This window comes from Juglans regia, chromosome 2 (assembly GCF_001411555.2).
Source record: "Juglans regia cultivar Chandler chromosome 2, Walnut 2.0, whole genome shotgun sequence".
Classification (NCBI taxonomy): Eukaryota; Viridiplantae; Streptophyta; class Magnoliopsida; order Fagales; family Juglandaceae; genus Juglans; species Juglans regia.
This window is the reverse complement of record NC_049902.1, coordinates 15,958,432-15,980,012: the sequence shown is the minus strand read 5'-3', so window position 1 is coordinate 15,980,012 and position 21,581 is coordinate 15,958,432. Positions and strand designations below refer to the sequence as shown.

At 37.9% G+C, this 21,581-nt stretch overlaps 1 long non-coding RNA gene across 1 annotated transcript; it reads left to right on the top strand.

The window, feature by feature from the left end:
- The first annotated feature begins 17,629 nt into the window (after positions 1 to 17,629).
- LOC108995502 lies at positions 17,630 to 19,548 on the top strand. The gene is made up of 3 exons (XR_001996869.2): positions 17,630 to 17,684; positions 18,614 to 18,658; positions 19,518 to 19,548. It is a non-coding gene; the product is annotated as an uncharacterized LOC108995502 (long non-coding RNA).
- Positions 19,549 to 21,581: the final 2,033 nt, after the last annotated feature.

The window sequence follows — 21,581 nt, the reverse complement described above, 5'->3', positions numbered from 1 at the left end:
TAGTTCCCTTACTGATCACTTATACACATTAAGCTGATAGTAAGTTAAAAGTTAGCTTACCTCGATCTTCGCGCTTCGAGACAAAACTCAAGTGCGATCACGAGAAACTGAAAGTAGTGATTTCTAAAAATTAGAACTTAATCACTAACAATTAGGAATATGGAGAAATATCAACTTCGAGTAAAATTACCATTTTACCCTCTACATGTGGAAAAATGACCATTTTACCCCTAACTTAAGGATTTTGCATCCTAACTCCAAAAATCACCAAAATTTACATACCTTATGTAAATTTTGTCCTAAGCTCAAATATCAATTCAAAAAAATTTAAAACTAAACACAACCATTAAAACTCTATAGGGCCGAAACTTACAAAGCTATTTCCTTTGATTTTGTTGTAATTCTTTCAAATTTCAAAACTCATGATTAAACCAAAATTTTTCCTCTACTACACTCATAACATATTCCTAAGAATAATCATGTTTTGAATCATGAACAAAATTCATCAAAATCACTAAAACCATACTTGAACTTTTTGGTTTCTCTTCTAAGTTCAAAACAGATTTTTGTTTCTAACTTGTTTTGATCAACCTCTTGATCCATGACTTATAAAGAAGTGATCTTCAAACCAAAACGTCACATGGTTAAAAAAGGTGTCCTAAAACAGATCCAAGCTTCAAACTCAAGATCACATGGTTAAACATCACCCAAAACATAAATTTAGCCAAGAACATCATCACTTTGGCCTAACCAAATATCTCAATGCATAAAATTTCATATCTTCGAAACTAACATCAAATATCTTCAAAATAACATTCTAAAATGTATATAAGATGCTTAGGATCTTCCAATAAAAATATCAAAGCCATTGGAATAAGATTAAACCATAAAAGATTTAAACTTTCTCAAAACAGAAACTGTTTTTCCTCTTCCAGTTTCTAAGTTTCCAGACCTAAGAAAATATTTCACCAAAACTTTTAATCATGCAACAAATCCTCAACCAATAATCATATACACATGTTAACAGTACTCCATAAAAATTTCGGACCAAGATCTATTCATTAGCTTGGTCAAAAACTCCAAAATATAACACACTCTCTAGTTTATCGCCCAGAATGACCTTTCTGGGGTCTAAACAACTTTTTACCAATCAAATGATCTCCAAATGGAACAAATAAGATATCCACGTAAACTAGACTCCAAAAGAAACAACTTTCATGAAGGAAACGTTGCGAGGAAACACTTACAAAAGCTTCGAAACAGGCATTCAAAAGAGGTACGAAAAACTGTCCGAGAGTGTCTTTTGTGTTCTATGAAGGAAAAGTGTAAGGGAGAGTTGCTTTTTCGTGGGAAGTGGACTGAAGAGCTTCTTACACAAGCTATGTAAAGTGATAGGACTGAAGGAATGGTTGAGTGTTGGCCTTTTCTTCTCATAAAAATCAGACCAAGATCTTTTCTTAAGGTGGGGTGTAAGAGTGAATGAGTGAGGTGGCCCTTTAGCTATGTCTTTCAAGAACCTTCTAGGCTCTTCTTGTACAGATCTGGCCAGCCAAGTGGGGGTACAAAACTTAGCCATGAAGCAATCCTATGGTGACCAAATTCGTGGGCCTTAAAGGCCCTAAACCGAATGGGCCTAAAATTTGGGGTTTAAAGAGGGTTTGGGTTGCTATCAAGCCCAAATCCAATATCACTTGGCCCAATCAATTTTTCAAGGTTAACAAGGTTGGATAATGATGTTCTAACACAAATTTGAAGGATTAATAGCATGTGGAAGTGATTTAATCAAGTGATTAAACACAATGCTAGAAATCGGATTAGAAAATGTTTAGAGGCCAACTTTAGGGTTTTGGGGAAACCGTTTAGGGTTTCGATTTCAACCATACTTTTGGGCTTTCGATTGGATTCCCACCATTTAGAATTTCACTAGGATTGAAAACCTCTTTGATCTGGCACAATTTGGTTGAGCAGATGAAACAAAGTTTTGCTTAAGCGACATGATCTCACACCTTGATTCCTTCAAATCCAACAAACGTTCCTTATGGTGCCAAGTGTCTAAAATTATTCACTAAGTGTGGCTAAGATCTTGCCAAGTGTCCAAATAAAACTTCTCTAATCCAATTTGGACATTCCACACTGTGATTTCGAAACACTGCAATTGGTGCGCTTATCGAGGTTACTATTCACTTCGAAAAAGTGAATCATAAACTTAGTACTAAAAATTCCTAAATATTCATATTAACCTTTAGTGAAAATCTTTTACCGAAATTTAACCTCGAAGTGCCCCTAAAAATAATTTCACAATTTCCAACAGACGTTTCGTCCGGAATTATGAAAATAGGATATTGTGCCATAAAATCCTAAATAATCCACTGAGTGTAATGGCGTAGACCATAATGCATTCTGACACTTCTAACCACCTCAAATAAATAAAACTCATATTTCTAGCAGCATAGTGAGTGATAACACTGACTATGTTGACAGACTAAAACCTATGCAATAGGTCGATTCGTAAAAACTTATGGGATTTTCACGAGATTCCTAAAGTCAATAGAAATTCCTTCAATGAATTTCTAGCGGGCTGTTACATAAGCACCGTCCAACTATGTTTAGGACGGATTACCCATTACATACGGTGAATCCATTTGGCACATGTGTCTCACCAGATTACACATGTACCTTACCCCTTATCACCTAAGATCAACATATAACACGTTGATCACCTGCTTGTGTAAACAAACACCATACTCCGATACCAACCTTCTCTTAACCAGGCTAGCATGACTCTTCATGCTACCCGTCCCTTTTGACAGTTCATCCCAACACTTAGCACAAAAAAACTCCGTTCACAACTACGCCTTACGTCACGTCATATAGATCGAGACTACTCCTAAGCTACACCGTGATCGTGTCACGTCACCTGACATCCCGCTACGTCATTTCTATGCTAAATCCTCACCTGTCATAAGCACGACTATTGGTAACCATGTCACCTCGTGACATTCCCCAGTCATGCTTCCACTGCACTACTCTGATACATGTTTTGCTACTTCACTCATACTCCCAGCCATAAGGCAATTATGGTGACACCAGTCACCTCAGACTACAGCCTACACCATAACTACTTCGGGACACTGTTCTACAGTTCCCGATACTACCCATCACGCTCTACACCCATCGATCACACAATCATCCTTATTTCTGCGACACACCACACAGTGTGTCGTTGCACCTATTGGAGTACACTCCACGTGTACTCCCTTCACACACATTACGCAACATCACCATGATGGCATACCCGCCATCTGGTGCATCACTCCACCACATGGAGTACATACATTCCACATGTACTCCCTTCTCACACGCTACGCCACATCACCACTATGGCATACACGCCATATGGTGCATCACTCCACCACATGGAGTACAGTCCGCATGTACTCCCTTCATACATGCCACGCCACACAGAGTACACTTCATATGTACTCTTCCCATTCCACACAACGCCACGTCACCCATACTGCACGTGCTCCACAACCACACTACATAGCGCATTACACAAATACGCCCAACACTTCACATACACAGCACATCAAGGAACTCCACAACACTAACAACACAGTCCACAACCAAATCAACTAATTAACATCTAACATAAATAACGAGGGATAGAGAGTTATACCATCGATGGGATAACCTGTGCATTGCTCGTTGATCGTCACAGTTAATGACGTCGAAAGGATTGTACGTGGAGGCTAACCCACGTACAGTGGCTGTCCACCATGTGTGGTGGCTGTTTTGGCTTAGGGCCTAGGCTCAGGAAGGCCAAGGGAGGCTGAGGGTGGTCTCATGGTGGCCTCGTGGTGGCGGTGAGGAGTGGAACACGGCGGAGCCGTGGGTTTCCAAGGGAACTCGTGTGCTTAAGGCATGGAAATGGAAGGGGAAGCTTGGTTGGTTATGCCTGGCCATGGAGGAGTTGAGGAAGGTGCGGTGGAACTCATGGTGGGGGTGGGGTGGTGCTACAGTGGCAGGTTGAGCTTGGGAAGGAGGGAGAGTCCGTGAGAGAGTGAGAGAGAGTGGGCATACATGAGGGGTAGATCGGGGCCATGGGTGGCTGGGGTAGGTCGATGGTGGCTCATGACAGTGGCTGGACACCGTGGGTGGCGGCGTACGGCGGTGGATGGGGAGAACTCGTGCAAGAGAGAGGTGGACTTCGTGGGGGCAAACGGCAGGGAGATGGAGGCCGAGCTCGCTGGAGGAGGATGGCCAGTGGGAGGGGAGGCTACCGTGGAGGTGGTGGCGCCAGAGGATGGCGCACAGCGGCGTAGCAACTTCAAGCCCATTCGGGCTGTGCACTACCGACAGAGAGGAAGACAGAGCGTGAGACCGGTGTGGGGGGGACTCGCCGAAGTGAGGTGTTGCTGGTGGAAGGGGCTGTGAGGCTCAACGGCGCATGGTGGCGCCGGGCTAGGCAGTGGAGGAATCGGGCATGGGGGAGAGCTACGTATGACGTACGCTGAAGGAGAGGGAGGAGAGAGAGAGGGGAGGGAAAAGTGAGGGGTCTGGGTATTTAATCCAGTCCCTTCGTCTTGGGATCTACAAAATGACCTAACGGTGGGGAATTAAAACACTGTTTAAAATACGTAAACATTAACTTAATTAAAAGCATTGAAAAGAATTAAGGTAGAATATTATTTAAACTAAACTTTAGTTTATAAAATAATATTCATTCATCATTAATAAAATGATGAAGTCTTATTTAATATATTTAAGAGAATAAAATCATTAAATTAATTTAAAGATTTTATCATTATTTAAATCACGTAATATTTTAAATAACTGGAATAATTTATATAAAATGATTCCCCACAATTATAATATTTTTGAAGCTCTTCAAATATATTATAATTAAGTTATTTAAAATATTACTTAGTTAAATAATGATGGGAATATTCCATTTAAATACACATAACTTTAAAACACAAAGCTAACTTTAGAAATCACATAGTATCTTTAAAAACACGCCATCGGGGTTTAGCACGCATAACGAGGCTCGCACTCTTTAGAGAGAAGGGGCGGACTGTTACATAATTTCTGCCCTCGGAATTTTCTAACCTCAGAAAGAAGAAGTGTATGTAAGAAGGAATGAGCGGGGTGTTACAGATGTTGGGCATGAATCTGAGGTTTAGTAGTGCCTATCACCTACAGAAAGATGGACAAACAGAGCGTACTATCCAGACATTGGAGGATATGTTATGTGCTTGCATAATGGAATTAAGTGGCGATTGGGAAAGTCATTGCCTTTGATAGAATTTGCATACAATAATAGCTTTTAGGCTACAATACAGATTGCACCTTACGATGCGTTGTATGGAAGGAAGTGCAGATCCCCTTTGTATTGGGATGAAATTGGTGAAATAAGGTTGTTAGGACCGAGATATTTGTAGGACGTACGAAAACTGGTGGAACTAACCCAGGAAAGGATGAAAGTAGCCCAAAGTTGTCTAAAGACTTATGCCGATAAACGACAAAGGAATTTAGAATTTAATGTGGGAGATTGGGTGTATGTCATGGTTTTGCCCATAAAAGGAGTCATACAGTTCAGGACGAAAGGAAAATTGAGTCCCAGGTATGTAGGACCGTTCAAAGTAATGGAAAGAGTCAGTGCAGTGGCATATCGATTGGGTCTACCAATTGAGCTGCAAGGAGTGCACAATGTCTTTCATGTATCATCATTAAAGAAGAGCTTTGGGGAAAGACAACTTGTGGTAATGGAAGCCGGTAGTATACAACTTCAGCCAAATCTATCCTATGAAGAATGGCCTGTGCAGATTGTGGATAGCAATGATCAAGAGCTAAGGAATCGAAAAATATCTTTAGTAAAAGTACTTTGGAACAACCCACCTTCTTAAGAAGCGGCGTGAGAAAGAGATGATTTGATGAGGGCTAAATATCCTCATTTGTTTGTAACTTAGAACTTGTGTATTCATACATCTCATTTATGAATGATTGTTTAATTGTACCTTGATTTATTGTGTGTGGATGTCTCTGTGTTATCTGTGAATTCTAGTGATGATATGTGCACCTACCATACTCGTGAACAGGGCATGGCTCTTAATAGGACTACCCCTCGCATATCTGTATCCTCGATAGCACAGATTAGAGCGAGATGCGAACGCAACCACAGGAACTGACGAGTAAGGATGGATCGAATGATGAGTGCTCACTGGCAGCAGATGGAAAGATTTGAGCATCATCGCACTCATGTGTTGGATGCAAATTTAAGGGGCAATATGTTTCTAAGGAAAGCCTTACCACATGAAGAGCGTCAACCCCCACATGATCCTTTGGTATGGAGAGATGCAAAAAGGTTATGTCTACTCAGACTTAACCCTTAGGCAGAGTCTAGTCGCGGTACAGAAGCTCGAGCTTTAAGATACCTAAAAAGCTTTTAGGCCTTGACCTTAGTAACCTTAATCCTAATTAATTAGGAGTTGAGCTATTCTAGAATAAGAACAATTTTGGATACTTGAGTTGGCAAAAAGGCTGTATACTTTGGGTTTAGAAGAATTTTTAGAAGATTCTAGTGTAATATTGATTTTTGAGGAAAAAGAAAATTTTTGGAGCTTGATTGGTTTAGCAATATTGTAACAGCCCGCTAGAAATTCATTAGTGGAATTTCTATTGACTTTAGGAATCTCGTAAAAACTCCATAAGTTTTTACGAATCGACCAATTGCATAGGTTTTAGTCTGTCAACATAGTCAGCGTTATCACTCACTATGGTGCTAGAAATATGAGTTTTATTTATTTGAGGTGGTTAGAAGTGTCAAAATGAATTATGGTCTACGCCATTAGACTTAGTGGATTATTTAGGATTTTATGGCGCATTATCCTATTTTCATAATTCCGGACGAAACGTCTGTTGGAAATTGTGAAATTATTTTTAGGGGCAGTTCGAGGTTGAATTTTGGTAAACGATTTTCATTGTAGGTTGATATGAATATTTAGAAATTTTTAGTGTTAAGTTTATGATTCACTTTTTGTGAGTGAATAGTAACCTCGATAAGCGCACCAATTGCAGTGTTTCAAAATCATAGTGTGGAGTGTCCAAATTAGATTAGAGAAGTTTTATTTGGATACTTGGCAAGATCATAGCCACACTTAGTGAATAATATTAGACACTTGGCACCATGAGGAATGTTTGTTGGATTTGAAGGAATCAAGGTGTGAGATCATGCCACTTAAGCAAAACCTTGTTTCATCTGCTCAACCAAATTGTGTCAGACCAAAGAGGTTTTCAATCCTAGTGAAACCCTAAATGGTGGGAATCCAATTGAAAGCCCAAAAGTTTTGTTGAAATTGAAACCCTAAACGGTTTCCCCAAAACCCTAAAGTTGGCCTCTAAACATTTTCTAATCCGATTTATAGCATTGTGTTTAATCACTTGATTAAATCACTTCCACATGCTATAAATCCTTCAAATTTGTGTTAGAACATCATTATCCAACCTTGTTAATCTTGAGAAATTGATTGGACCAAGTGATATTGGATTTGGGCTTGATAGCAACCCAAACCCTCTTTAAACCCCAAAATTTAGCCCCATTCGGTTTAGGCCCATTAAGGCCCACGAATTTGGTCACCATAGGATTGCTTCAGGGCTAAGTTTTGTACCCCCACTTGGCTGTTCAGATCTGTACAAGAAGGGCCTAGAAGGTTCTTGAAATACAAAGCTAAAGGGCCACCCCACTCTTTCACTCTCACACTCCACCTTGAGAAAAGATCTTGGTCTGATTTTTATGAGAAGAAAGGGCCAACACTCAACCATTCCTTCAGTCCTATCACTTTACATAGCTTGTGTAAGAAGCTCTCCAGTCCACTTCCCACGAAAAGCAGCTCTCCTTTACACTTTTCCTTCATAGAACACAAAAGACACTCTCTAACAGTTTTTCGTACCTCTTTTGAACGCCTGTTTCAAAGCTTTTGTAAGTGTTTTCTCGCAAATTTTCCTTCATGAAAGTTCTTTATTTTTGAGTCTAGTTTAGGTGGATACCTTATTCGTTCCATTTGGGGATCATGTGATCGGTCTGAAGTTGTTTAGACCACAGAAAGGTCATTCTGGGCGATAAACTGGAGAGTGTGTTATATTTTGGAGTTTTTGACCAAGCTAATGAATAGATCTTGGTCCGAAATTTTTATGGAGTACTGTTAACATGTGTATATGATTATTGGTTGAGGATTTGTTGCATGATTAAAAGTTTTGGTGAAATATTTTCTTAGGTCTAGAAACTTAGAAACTGGAAGAGGAAAAACAGTTTCTGTTTTGAGAAAGTTTAAATCTTTTATAGTTTAATCTTATTCCAATGGCTTTGATATTTTTATTAGAAGATCCTAAGCATCTTATATACATTTTAGAATGTTATTTTGAAGATATTTGATGTTAGTTTCGAAGATATGAAATTTTATGCATTGAGATATTTGGTTAGGCCAAAGTGATGATGTTCTTGGCTAAATTTATGTTTTGGGTGATGTTTAACCATGTGATCTTGAGTTTGAAGCTTGGATCTGTTTTAGGACACCTTTTTTAACCATGTGACGTTTTGGTTTGAAGATCACTTCTTTATAAGTCATGGATCAAGAGGTTGATCAAAACAAGTTAGAAACAAAAATCTGTTTTGAACTTAGAAGAGAAACCAAAAAGTTCAAGTATGGTTTTAGTGATTTTGATGAATTTTGTTCATGATTCAAAACATGATTATTCTTAGGAATATGTTATGAGTGTAGTAGAGGAAAAATTTTGGTTTAATCATGAGTTTTGAAATTTGAAAGAATTACAACAAAATCAAAGGAAATAGCTTTGTAAGTTTCGGCCCTATAGAGTTTTAATGGTTGTGTTTAGTTTTAAATTTTTTTGAATTGATATTTGAGCTTAGGACAAAATTTACATAAGGTATGTAAATTTTGGTGATTTTCGGAGTTAGGATGCAAAATCCTTAAGTTAGGGGTAAAATGGTCATTTTCTCACATGTAGAGGGTAAAATGGTAATTTTACTCGAAGTTGATATTTCTCCATATTCCTAATTGTTAGTGATTAAGTTCTAATTTTTAGAAATCACTACTTTCAGTTTCTCGTGATCGCACTTGAGTTTTGTCTCGAAGCGCGAAGATCGAGGTAAGTTAGCTTTTAACTTACTATCAGTTTAATGTGTATGAGTGATAAGTAAGGGAACTAAATGTATGTATGCATGTTATCATATGTGCCATGCCAAGTCATTACATATTTATCTGTTACACAGAATTTATTCTGTCATGAATTATTCATCTGTTACACAAGATATTATGTCACGTATTGCTATACATTGCAAGTATGTCATGTTAAGTATGCCATCTGTTACATGTATTTCATGTCACGTAATATTCACTGTCACATGTTACGCCATGTTAAGAAATGTTGTCTATTATATGGTATGCCATGTTACGAAATGTTGCATGTTACATGTATGCCATGTTATGAAATGTTCTCTGTTACATTTATGTCTCGAGGTATGTCATGTCTGTCGTCTTAGTTCATGTCACGTTATGCTACGTCAGGACTTCTGTCTTTTATGTCACGTTCATGTTACGTCACGTTACGAAATGTCATGTATGCCAGTTAAGTTATTCATGTCAATCACGACCCTAAGCGCTAGGATGGGGTAATATCCTAGTGGAACTCCTTTGTTCACGCTGGAGTGTCTAAATAGGTGTGAAATTCCCTGGGTTGACGAAGTACAGTCAACAGGTTGCGAATGGGGCCTAATTAGCTGGTCACCGGAGCGCGCCAGGCACTAACGCCGATGGTGCCACACATTATGTTACATGTGTCTACAGCAAGTGTGGCACAAACAGATAAGTCATGGGGCCACAACAACTGTGGAGTACGTATTAACGCACTCACAACTGGTATAGACACCTGTGATGTGATGCGGTAATCGGCAGGGACACACGCTCAAGGGGACCTGTGTAGCACCCATATGGTCACTTTAATGATTAAGTCTATTGAATAAGATTCCAAGTTCAAGTCATGTTTCACGTTATGTTATGTTCAAGTTTACGTTCACGCAATCATGGTAATCCCATGAGACAAGAATATGTTTCAAGTTCATGTTATGTTATGTTCACGTTCACGTTATGTTCCAAGTTCACATTTATGTTATGTCATGCTCAAGTTCAAGTTCAAATTATGCATGTTCACGTTCATGCTATGTTTCAAGTCCATGTTATGTTCCAAGTTCACGTTCATGCTATGTTTCAAATCCATGTTATGTTTCAAGTCACGTTCATGCTAAGCTTCAGTTTCAGTTTAAGTTATGCCAGTTATGTTATGTTGTATGTCAAGTTATGCTATGATTACTTATGATTTGATTATGCATTCATGCTTTTACTGCCATGCATGCATCATTAACCTGTGTGGAAGTTTCTTGTTAACTTGCTGAGATTTGTAATCAAATCTCACTATAGTAGTCCCAACTACCATTACCCCCGAATGGTAGATCTTATTACAGGATCTGAAGGTGAATCGAGAATCGACCATCTGGAAACGATCGATTAAGCGATGGTGCAACGTAGATGGTAATACAGTAGTTACCTCAGGTTACTACTTGTATTTGTGGAGTTCAATCTCCAACACTCTTTTTATCACAACCATTTTGGACTAATGTTGTGATCTCAGTTGTTTAGTATGTCATTATGTATGAAGTATGTTTTAAGTCTTTGGGATATTTCGGTTTGGTGCATAGTATTTCTAAAGAAAAAAAAATTATCCGCTGCGAATATTGCATAATGCTAGATGCATGTTAGGAATATTGCATCTTATATGTCATGAACGGGGGCAGGTAACCTTGTGTTGCATGTCTCGACGCTTCAAATGTCCATCCGATCCCAAGCGGAATTTGGGGGCGTCACAACTGGTGTAGACATGAGCTAGTTTTGTGCACTTTATTTCTGAACTATGCAAAAGAGCGAATAAGGAATTCTAAAAGTTTTGTTATGAGCCAATGAAAATATTTTGATTTTGTTTAGTCGAACATGTGAAGCCATCTAAAGCAATTAAGTATTTTGTTTTGATATGATGTGTCATCTGAAAACCTTGGCATGAAGTTCTGATTTTGTATATGATTGTAATCGGATTTTCGATGAAATCTGTTCTGTTTCTGTTAAGGCCCAGCCACGGGTATAATGGTGGTTTATAACCCTACCACGGGGGTGAAACATGGAATATGGCCCAGCCACGGGTATAATGGTGGTTTATAACCCTACCACGGGGGTTAAACATGGTATTGTCCCGATGTGATACTAAACGATGATATGATTATAATGTTTCGGTTTAGAAATGCCAACGGATTTTCTTTTTGGAATAAGTTTATTTTTCTGGAAATTTCGCTCTAATGTTTTTGTACCAAGTTTTGGTTCTGCCTTCTGAAAGTAAATGTTTTGTTCTGCTTATCAAATGTTATAAATGCTTATGTTTATATGCTAGTATATGCTCTCTGCTTGCTGAGTTATTGATAACTAACCCCTTTAATCTTCATAATATTTCAGATGACATTGACGGTTCAGCTGAGGATCAGTATTAGAGTTTATGGAGAAGATTAGCAGTGAATGGTTGTTGGGTATCTCGTGGTATTAGTGTTGATGTTGGAAGTTATTTATATTTCTTAAGTTTGCTTCAATGGATTTAGACGGTTTATGGAGACTTATGTTAATGTTTCATTATTTCTAGTTTGTTATTTGAGACATGAAGAAGAGTTGATTTTATTTGGGTTGTTGGATTGAAAATTGGATAGATGAGTTTATATGGTTTATTTAATTGAAGTATTTACGTTTGATTTGAGGTTTGGGAAAATATATATTCTTGAATTTGGAAGTACTCTAGCCTTGTTAGAGTTGATTATTAGGTTATATGAGTTAACTCTCCGGACCCTCGGGGATGGGGCGTTACATTTATACCCAAAAAACTTGGGCCCTTAGAAACCACTCTTTGGGACTTCTCCAAATTCATCAAATATTTAACCCAAATTACTTAACCCATTAATGTAACAACCCTCCAATATGCCGTGTGTCATTCCCTTATGGGCTTCTTAGCTTCTTATTCTTAAAATTAATAAAACACTAAAAATTCTCCAAAATAATATTACTAAACCAATCAAGCTCCAAAAATTTCATTTTCCTCAAAATCAATATTGCACTAGAATCTTCTAATAATTCTACTAAACCCAAAGTATACGGTCCTCTTGCCAACTCAAATATCCAAAATTGTTCTTATTCTCAAATAGCCCAACACCTAATTAACTAGGATTAAGGCTACTAAGGTCAAGGCCTAAGGAGCCTTTTAAGCAGGATGTTACACATACATATAATATATATATACATATAAATTTTGTGGTAATTTTTTTTTAAAAGGGCAACGACGTCATTTGGAGGGGGTTAATTTAACTCTAGTACCCCTCCTCTACCTCGACCTCTAACTCTCTCTTCCCCCCTCTCTCTTTCTTGATATTCCTCTCTGCTCTTAACCTCTCTCGACAATTGACTCTTAGTCTCTCAATCGCCATGACGTCATCCTCTACTTCTATGGTCAAAGAAGTTCCTCTCTCGACTTAGTCCCTCAATCCCTCTCTCTATCTCTGTCAAATTTTTTGTTTAATGTTTAGTACTTTGCAAATGATTTCTTTACTAGTTTAGGATTTGTGTTATTGTGGATTTGTTGTGTATTTTGCTAGATCCTTGATTTTCATGCAGTAACTCTTGAAAGAATGCAATCATATACCTCAAATTCAAGTTGTAAGTAGATCTAAGCATGCGATGGCCCGAGTTTTGTCTAGGCTTGGTCCTTAGAATTTGTTCTAGGTTGCTATGGCATTTTAAGGATCACTTGATGTAATCTTGTGATATGTTCTGATAAGGCAAGTTCTGAATAAGTTCACGTGAATAAGAAAAGTTAAGAAGTTTTCATGAAAAGTTTAAGTCTCTATTACAAGTCTTTTGAAAAGGGTTAAGTGCATAAGTCAAATTCTAGTTAAGGCATAAGTCAAGTATATGTCCATGCACGCATATCATGATATACCGTTTGTATGCTTGTGTTAACTGTGGTATGTTGTGTGATTACTTGTTGAGATTTCTCAAAATCTCATTGTGGTAGTTCCCACTACCATTCCCCAACCAGAATGGTAGAAGTTATAACATGCACCTCAAATATCTAGGAAGCATGAACCACGACGGTTCCCTGGTAGAAGACGAGTTCACTGTTCATGCCCGTCAAGACTACACTGCTAATATACTAATTCATACGGCTAAGCTTCTTAGGGAGATTTTACATAGTATTAGTGAGATAGAAATTGATGCTACGATCTATCAACCCTCTAAGAACTTGAAGTTTTGGTAGAATATGGACCAGTTGTCTACATATTTAGAGCGAGCCTCTAAGGCTTTGGCTGACGCGAAGGCAGTAGCAAAGGATTTAGGTCTGATACCGCCTGAGCCTTAGCAATCCCATGGAGTCTTTTGGTGTCTATCTCCTAATGGGACAATGGCTATGAAGAATACAGGAGCTTAAGTATTTTGTGAAGAAAAGAAAAAAAATATAAAAGGCAACAACAATTATGGCCAACTTTTGTGGAATTATGTCCACTTTGGTGGAGATCCCGTGTTTTGGGAATTTTAAATTATGTTTTATGCTTTCTGGGATATTATGCCTTTATGGCTTATGTTTATGTTTTGGACAATGTTTGGGTTATGATATTAGTTTATAGTGCCATGTGTTCTGTAATTGCTTGTCATGTTCCTTAGTTTATCTGACTTTTATTAATTTTTCCGTTGCTACACTATTGCATATTGCTAGTGTACTTAAGTGCATAGCATATTACCTGTCATGTACGAGGGGTGTGTAGCCTTGTGTTACATGTCCCGACGTCTCAGTCACCATCCAATCCCAAGAGGGGGCTTGGGGCGCCACAAAGCATGAAATCTAGTATGTCATAGAAAAACTCTCATGACAACAAAGTATCAAACCCGAGAGTCTCTAGATTGAGTTTAAAACAAACTCATGCATGCTCATCATCATTCCAACAAAGATCTAAACCATAACTTCTTAAAATTTTATTCTAAATCCATAGATTTAAGCTTCAAGAACAACATTTATAAAAATCAAAGCCACAAGATCAAGTTCCTAGAACCAAAGTCACAAAATAAACCATCAAAAATCTAATTTGAACCAATCAATTTCTAGCTCTTCAAAATCATGCAAAAACTCTTTTATAAAAATACTAACATGTATTGAATCAAATTATATCTTTTATATAAACATGTTAACACTTCATCATAGCAATATCTATCCAATATTTCACCAAACATTTCATAAAACTACCAAAGTTCAACGCAAATACCAAAACTGTCAAGACCGAATCTTTCAACCAAAAACACTAACTTTCATGCATCAAAACTCCAACAAAAATTCACCAATACATACAAAAATAAACTAGACTCAATGATAGATAAAACAAAGAGGTTAGACCTCAAGAAAATACTTACAAAATCTTGGAACACATGGAGCCAAAATTGCCTAGTTTTCTCTCAAGCTCTCTCCCGATTTCTATCTTTAGAAGCAAGTGAAAAAATACAAAGTGTGGGAGGCAAATGGGTAAGGCGTGGGGTATATAGGAAGGGGTTGTGGCGCCCCCAGCCCCTGCTTGGGATTGGATGGAGACTGAAATGCCTTGACTTGCAATACAAAGCTACATACCCCTCGTACATGACAGATAAGATGCAATGCACCTATATATACTAGTAGTATGCAATAAATCACAGCGGAATAAGTGGTTTAAATGTTGTGCCAGAACAAACTAGTATACCAACTTCTTCATTCATAGCTTTAAATCACACTTCTTAGCAATAGAGTATCAAGCTCTTTGTTTACACTTAACAAAACAAGTATTTTCTAAAAAGGCCTTAACAAATAAATCATTAAAGCATCTTTCTAATCTCAGCTATCTCCAAATAGGTCATGACTAGATCCATTCTTTCCTCCAGGTTGAGCTCATCCTTTGCCTTCATCGTTATCCTGACTAGTTATTCCTAGTCCTGCAAAAAGTTCTACCATTCCAGGTTAGGAATGGTAGTGAAAACTACCACGGTGAGATTTCGAGAAATCTCAGCAAGTAAACATGTAACATACAATAGTTAACACAAGCATATAAGAGGTATATCATGAAATGCATGCATGGACATGTACATGACATATGACTTGACCAGAACTTGACTTATGCACTTGACCATTTTCAAAAGACTTGTAACATAGACTTTAACATTTTCAAAAAACTTCTTTGACTTTCTTTTTCATGTTGATCTTAATCAGAACTTGCCTTATCAAAACATATCACAAGATTTTCATCGAGTGATCCTTATCATATCATGAGATTTTCATCAAGTGTTCCTTATCATATCATGAGATTATCATCAAGTGATCCATAACTTATGAGCTCTTATCCTTGTTCAGAGGGTGGACACAACATGGTTCCCCTTAGCACCGCGTGGTCCTGCTAGTTACCACACCATCAATGGTTCGTGCACCGTGACGAATACGTCATAAATAGAGATTTCATAATAACTCGACCTTGCTTCGTCAGGTTACATGCCTTATGCACCCACTAGTGTTAGGCACTTCCTCACCTTGCATTCTTTGAAAAGAATCCATTCGAGGCTCGTCGAAGGTACTTTGTCGACACAGAGGTTACCACTCTATTCTTAAGCACTCTAGAGTAGACAGAGGAGTACCACTAGGACATTCCCTCGTTCTAGCACTTGGGGTCATGATAAAACTTTTAAACTCTTTTCTTTGGAAACACTTTTTGGAAACAGTTTTCCCCAAATGCATGTGACATGAGACTTAAGACATACGTACTTATACTTGACATATGACATATGAAATGCCATGCATGAAATAACCAAGCATAACATGTTCAATTCATGGCATGATAACATAGATCACATGAGATATCAAAACACATACAAGGGACCATGATGAAAAAGGGCCTTGGCCGAAACTTGTAGGTTCAAAAACATGAAAAATTATCACTTGAACATGCTTTTTCTTCAAACATATTGCTTAGAAATCAAAGCATAACGAAATGAAACATAAATCATGGTATTTGGCCAAGATCCAAAACTTCTAAGACATGATATAGCCGAATCACCAAGTATCACAAATTGACAACAATACTTTTCTTAGAACCGAAACATGCTAAGAACATTCTTGCTATTCTCATCTTAAACCAAATCATACCATTCATGTAATATTCATATTCCAAGATCACATAGGCACATTCAAACAAACAAACAAGAGATAGCAAACAAAGCAAACATATCGATGAAAGGATTTACACAAATATATACAAGTATTAACCAAGAGTAAGTTGAGTGTATACTTACAAACTTTTCGTTGCTTACAAATAGTATGTCAAAAATCTTGAAGAGGAGGCTCGGTTTGCACTATTCTAACCAACAACTCTCGGTTATCACCATTGTAGTGTGTTAGGCTCTTAATTCAAATGTGGTGTAGCTAGAGTTTTGGGTGTGTACATGAATGATGAGGAAAATAAGAGAATAAGGTCAGAATTTTGTGTAAAACCCCAAATCAGAAGATGAAGGAGTGTTTTTATACCAAAAATAGCCGAAACTCACTTTCTTCTTGCTTCAGCGTTATTGCCAAGTGGATGGCTTTAGATTTTTGGCTATTGCATGTTGTACATGTAATACCCGAACCTTACTACGTAGGTCTTGCGTCATCTATTAAAATATTTTCAAGTTAAATATTTTGAGATAAAGACTTTTATTATTTATTATATTATTTTAAGATGGGTGTGCTTTTATTTTTAAATGGGTCATTAAATAATTCATGGGTATGATTTTTATGACCTTACAATATTTCTTTGAAATCCTTTAATTTTATTTACTCAAGAAATGGCCCAAACTCTTTTTAACCTCCAACATTTGATCTCCACCATTCATTCTCTAGCTTATGGACAAGTTTAATTTATATTCATTGACCTTTTATTCTCCCTTACCCGTAGCTTTCCCCATAAGCCAAGTGAATCCATTTCCTTCTCCTACACGTTGGCTTCCTCAACAAGCCATTAGACTTTCTCAGCCCTCTCTTCACCCTTCAGCTTCCTCAAGAAGCTTAGTGGATTCCTCTTTCTTCCCCCACACGTCGGATCCAAGGAAAAGAGAAACACAATCCTCTCATTTTCCCTTGCACCACCGACGGCCTCCAAGACAAAAACCAGTAAATTTCTTCCCCACCTCTCTTCATCCTTCGATTCCAAGGCACCCGAAGGAGAGAAAATCTCCTCAAGTGTTCCTTCACAAGAGAAACCGCTCAGCTCTTCCCCAACCGCGTGACCTCTTCTTCTCCTCAAGCCGATTCTTCCATTTCGTAAGCCCAAGTCTCCCACCGAAAATCTCCAGGGGAAAACCAACCTCGTAAGTGAATTCCTATGGCTTTAATTTCTGGTTTGGAATCTTGGACTATGAGTTTAGCCTAGGGTTTGTTTTAAGAAATTTTCTGGTTGTATTCCAACTTTGAGATTTCGGATTTTTCTCTTCCTCTTCTCGTTGCTGTGTTTCCGTGGCTTGAAAAGGGGATCAAATCAGGTGATACTCTCTCCCTAAGATTTCTTGCGATTGAGATTATTGCTAAGCAAATTTGTGTCATGTATTTGGGGGTTTTCGGATTTCTGTGTTAGCCGAGTATCATGTGGTAGCCTCTAGAAAAATTTCTCATTTTGTTTCCTCTATTAGCTGCTCTAGTGGGTAGTAATCAAGAGCCCTGTTTTCTGGTCAAAACCAAGTGTTTTGAGATGGTTTTGCTGTGCATTCTGCTACCTTTCGAAAATGATATATTTCTTGTTTAACTTCGTTAGCCTCAAGTGTTGATTAATTGGTTTGTTGATATATATATATATGTATGTGGACCAAGAAGCCGTGTGCTTCTTATCATTGAGATGGCATATTTTCTGGTTTAAGCTTGTTAGTCACAAGTGATGATTTTTATCCATTTTTTATATACGTATATGGAGCTGTGGGGTATACTCTGTTTTGGTGTATGTGTTCCAGCCGTATGTGTTTATGTCCTGTTTTGGTGTGTGTGTTCCAGCCGTGTGTCCCAAGGCTGATTTTGTGGTTCCTTTATTGTGTTACCTTTAGTTAAGCCAAGTTTTTAGCTATGCTTTTATTTGTTAAATTAATGGAGTCAAGGTTTATCATTTTTAAACATGCTTTCCTCAAGTTTATGGCTTAAGTAAGCCACTAAGAGTTTTAAACCTAAGCTAGTAAGCTTACTTAGAAATTTTAAGTTGCCAAGAGTTGTATCTTTTTACTGGTACTATTTTCAGAAAATATGAGGTTTTCTTAAATATTGGAAGGAGGATACTAAGAATTGACTTAGTGCCATGTATGTAGCTAAATGGGTTAAGGAAGACACCTTAATTCCATTTGGAATTTAAGTGAGCACGTATGGGTATTGGATATTCAAGTCTTAAGTGAATTGAATATTAATATGTTTATTTTATTTCATTGAATAGGAGTTTATTTTCAAGATTAAAGGAACTTACTTGTAAAGCCACGAGGTAAGTAGCTATGACCATGCTCCTTACACACAAAGCTCTCTTATGAAAAAAGTCTCTCTCTCTCTCTCTCTCCTTCCAAATCTTTCTCTTATGAAAGAATAGATGCATGTATAGTATACATACACACCTTACCATTCTGTGTATGTAAGGTAATACATCATGAGATTTTATGCATGCTCTCTCTCAAATAATTATGCCTTACCTATATGTAGCATGACATGAAACATTCCTTTTAAAGAAACGCATACGCATTGGCACTAAATGAAGATAATGAAAACATTATTTTTCTAAAGAAAGGAAAGGAAAAGGAATGAAAGCATGAATGTATGAATGTACGTAACGGCCACATGTATGAAAAGGGTACCAAAGGAATGGGCAGATTGCAATGCCGGGTAAGTAGTACTGGTAGTGCACCCAGTGCTGCCCCCCATGAAAGGGGTTCCCAACCTGCGGCCGCAAGCGGAATCCAAGTCTAAAAGACCGCTAACCCCAACACACGGGGCGTAATAGTATGTACTGGCCCAAGAAAGTGAAACATAAAGCAAAGTCATTTCTAAGTAATGTTATGCATGAAAGCAAGTACTGTTTATGCATGAAAAGTACAGTTAAGCATGAAAGTACAGTTATGCATGAAAGTACAGTTATACATGAAAAGTACAGTTAAACTTGAAAAGTACAGTTATGCATGAAAAGTACAGTTATTCTTAAATTGTTACGCATGAAAGCATTGTCAAGAATTAGCAAATATTTATGTATGCATGTTTTCAAAAGAAAATATTATGTGATTAATAAGTTAAAGGCATGGTGTACTGCTTACTGAGTATTAGACTCACTTTGTGTTTATGTTTTAAACGTCCAGGTATGAATGTTGAGGCTGTGGAGCTAGGCACCACTGAGGAGGGAAGGGCTGATGCTTAGAATTCCATGTCGGTTCGGTTTGATGATAATGGTTATGTTTTATGTTTTATGATGGGTCCCATGTTGGGATGTTTTGTTGGTTTGACTTTAAGACAATATGTCCTTGGGCATGATGTTGGTATTATGGTGGGATGATGGTGATTGTGTAACTTCTATAGTGGGGTGATGGTAACCCCACATAAAAAGGTTAAATGTCTTTTGGGTGTGTTGTAGGGACGAAGTCCCCTTTTTATTGGAACTAGCGATGTTTTAAATGAATGAATGGTGGACTCTGAGAGTCCTTTGGGTAATTTGTTGAACATATTGTCTATCAAGTGCTTACTTTTAAACTAGAAACGCAGTGTACATGCATGCCATGTTCATGCCTATCCCTTTTACCCTCGTAGAAAAAAAAATATAAATATATACTAATATTAATAAGGAAAGAACAGGTCACGCGTTGCGATCACGTCCTAGAATTGGGACGGGGTTGTGACAGTACAAGTGGCATATGGAAGGTCTGCATGTTGGACAAGTGGCGTAGCTGATGCATGTGGTACAAATGGCACCTTTTGTGATGCATGTGGGACAAGCGGCACCTTTTCTGATGCATGTGGGACAAGTGGCGCCTTTGCTAAGCTATAGGGAACACAAAAGTATTCTTGAAAAGAATAATCTTGCCAAGTGGCATGGCTCCTTGGAAATTCAAAATTCTCTTCACTTTCTTGGGAAATCTAAGAATATCCTTGCATGGGCGCCATGTGTCAAAGCCCCTCCATTGTCTCTCCTTGGAAAATCCAAATGATCCTCTACATGAGTGACATGTGCCGTGGTATCTTGTCAAAATTCGAGATCCTAAGAGGCTCTTTGAGCATTATCCCCCATATGGTCCAGATTCAATGAATCTCTAGGGTAAAATTGACATTTGATAAATCCTAACCCTTGGCTTGAATCTTGTAGACTTGTGCATGCTTGCCAAGTTGAAAAATCCAAGTAGGATGTGGGTGCATGTTCCTCATGCGTCCTTCCCTTTCCCCATGTGCCTATTCATTTTCCCATGTGTCTTTTCCTTTTTCCCATGTGTCTCTTACTTTTCCCATGTTTTGCTTTTTTTAAAGAGTCGGTACCCACATACATAGTGGCCCCATCTCAAATTTATTAATATGCCCTCACTTATAGCGGAGGAAAACTGTGGTTACAAGTGAAGCATCTGGGAGATTACAAATAAGCAAATAAAACCCTCCCAAATACAAGCCAATAAACATAAAGCAGGTAAACAAACTAAACAAGCCTATAATAAGAACAAGACTAAACATGCCTATATAATAAAACCAATAACCTCTAAACAAGCCTAAAAAACCCACAATCAAAGAACATAAACAAAAAGAGCAACCAACCAAGATAAAACCGACCAAAATTAATGTCTAATAGTCGACAATCTCGACTTATAAATTCAAACAATACCCTGTAATAATGTGGCAACTCTTGGAAATCTTCATAAATAACATTACTGCCACTTTCACCTAGCTTAGCCAAGAAATCTGCCGCTTGGTTCCCCTCACAAAATTGATGAACAATCCGAGCATTCATCCCTGCTCTCTTTAATACATTCATCCCAAAAGTCCCATAAATACCATAGAGTGCATTTACCTGCTCGAAACCAATCCACAACAATTTTGGAGTCACTCTCAATAATTACATTAAAGTAAGATAACCTCTTGCATAGCCGAATTCCATCAAACAAAGCCTTTAATTCTGCCAACACCATAGTGACACATGAATGCTCCTATGAAATTACCATTAGCATCCCTCAAAATACCACCACCCCCTGAAGAACCTAGATTATTGCGAACACTCCCATCACAATTAATTTTAACCCATCCACCCCACTAACATGCATTTCCGGACACAACGTTGGGTGGCTCCAAATTAAGTTCATTCAACAAGAGAGCGTCTTGAGAAGTCAATGTTTTATGCACTTTCAATTCTGTTGCCAGAATTTTAAGCCACATTTTAACTGACCTCC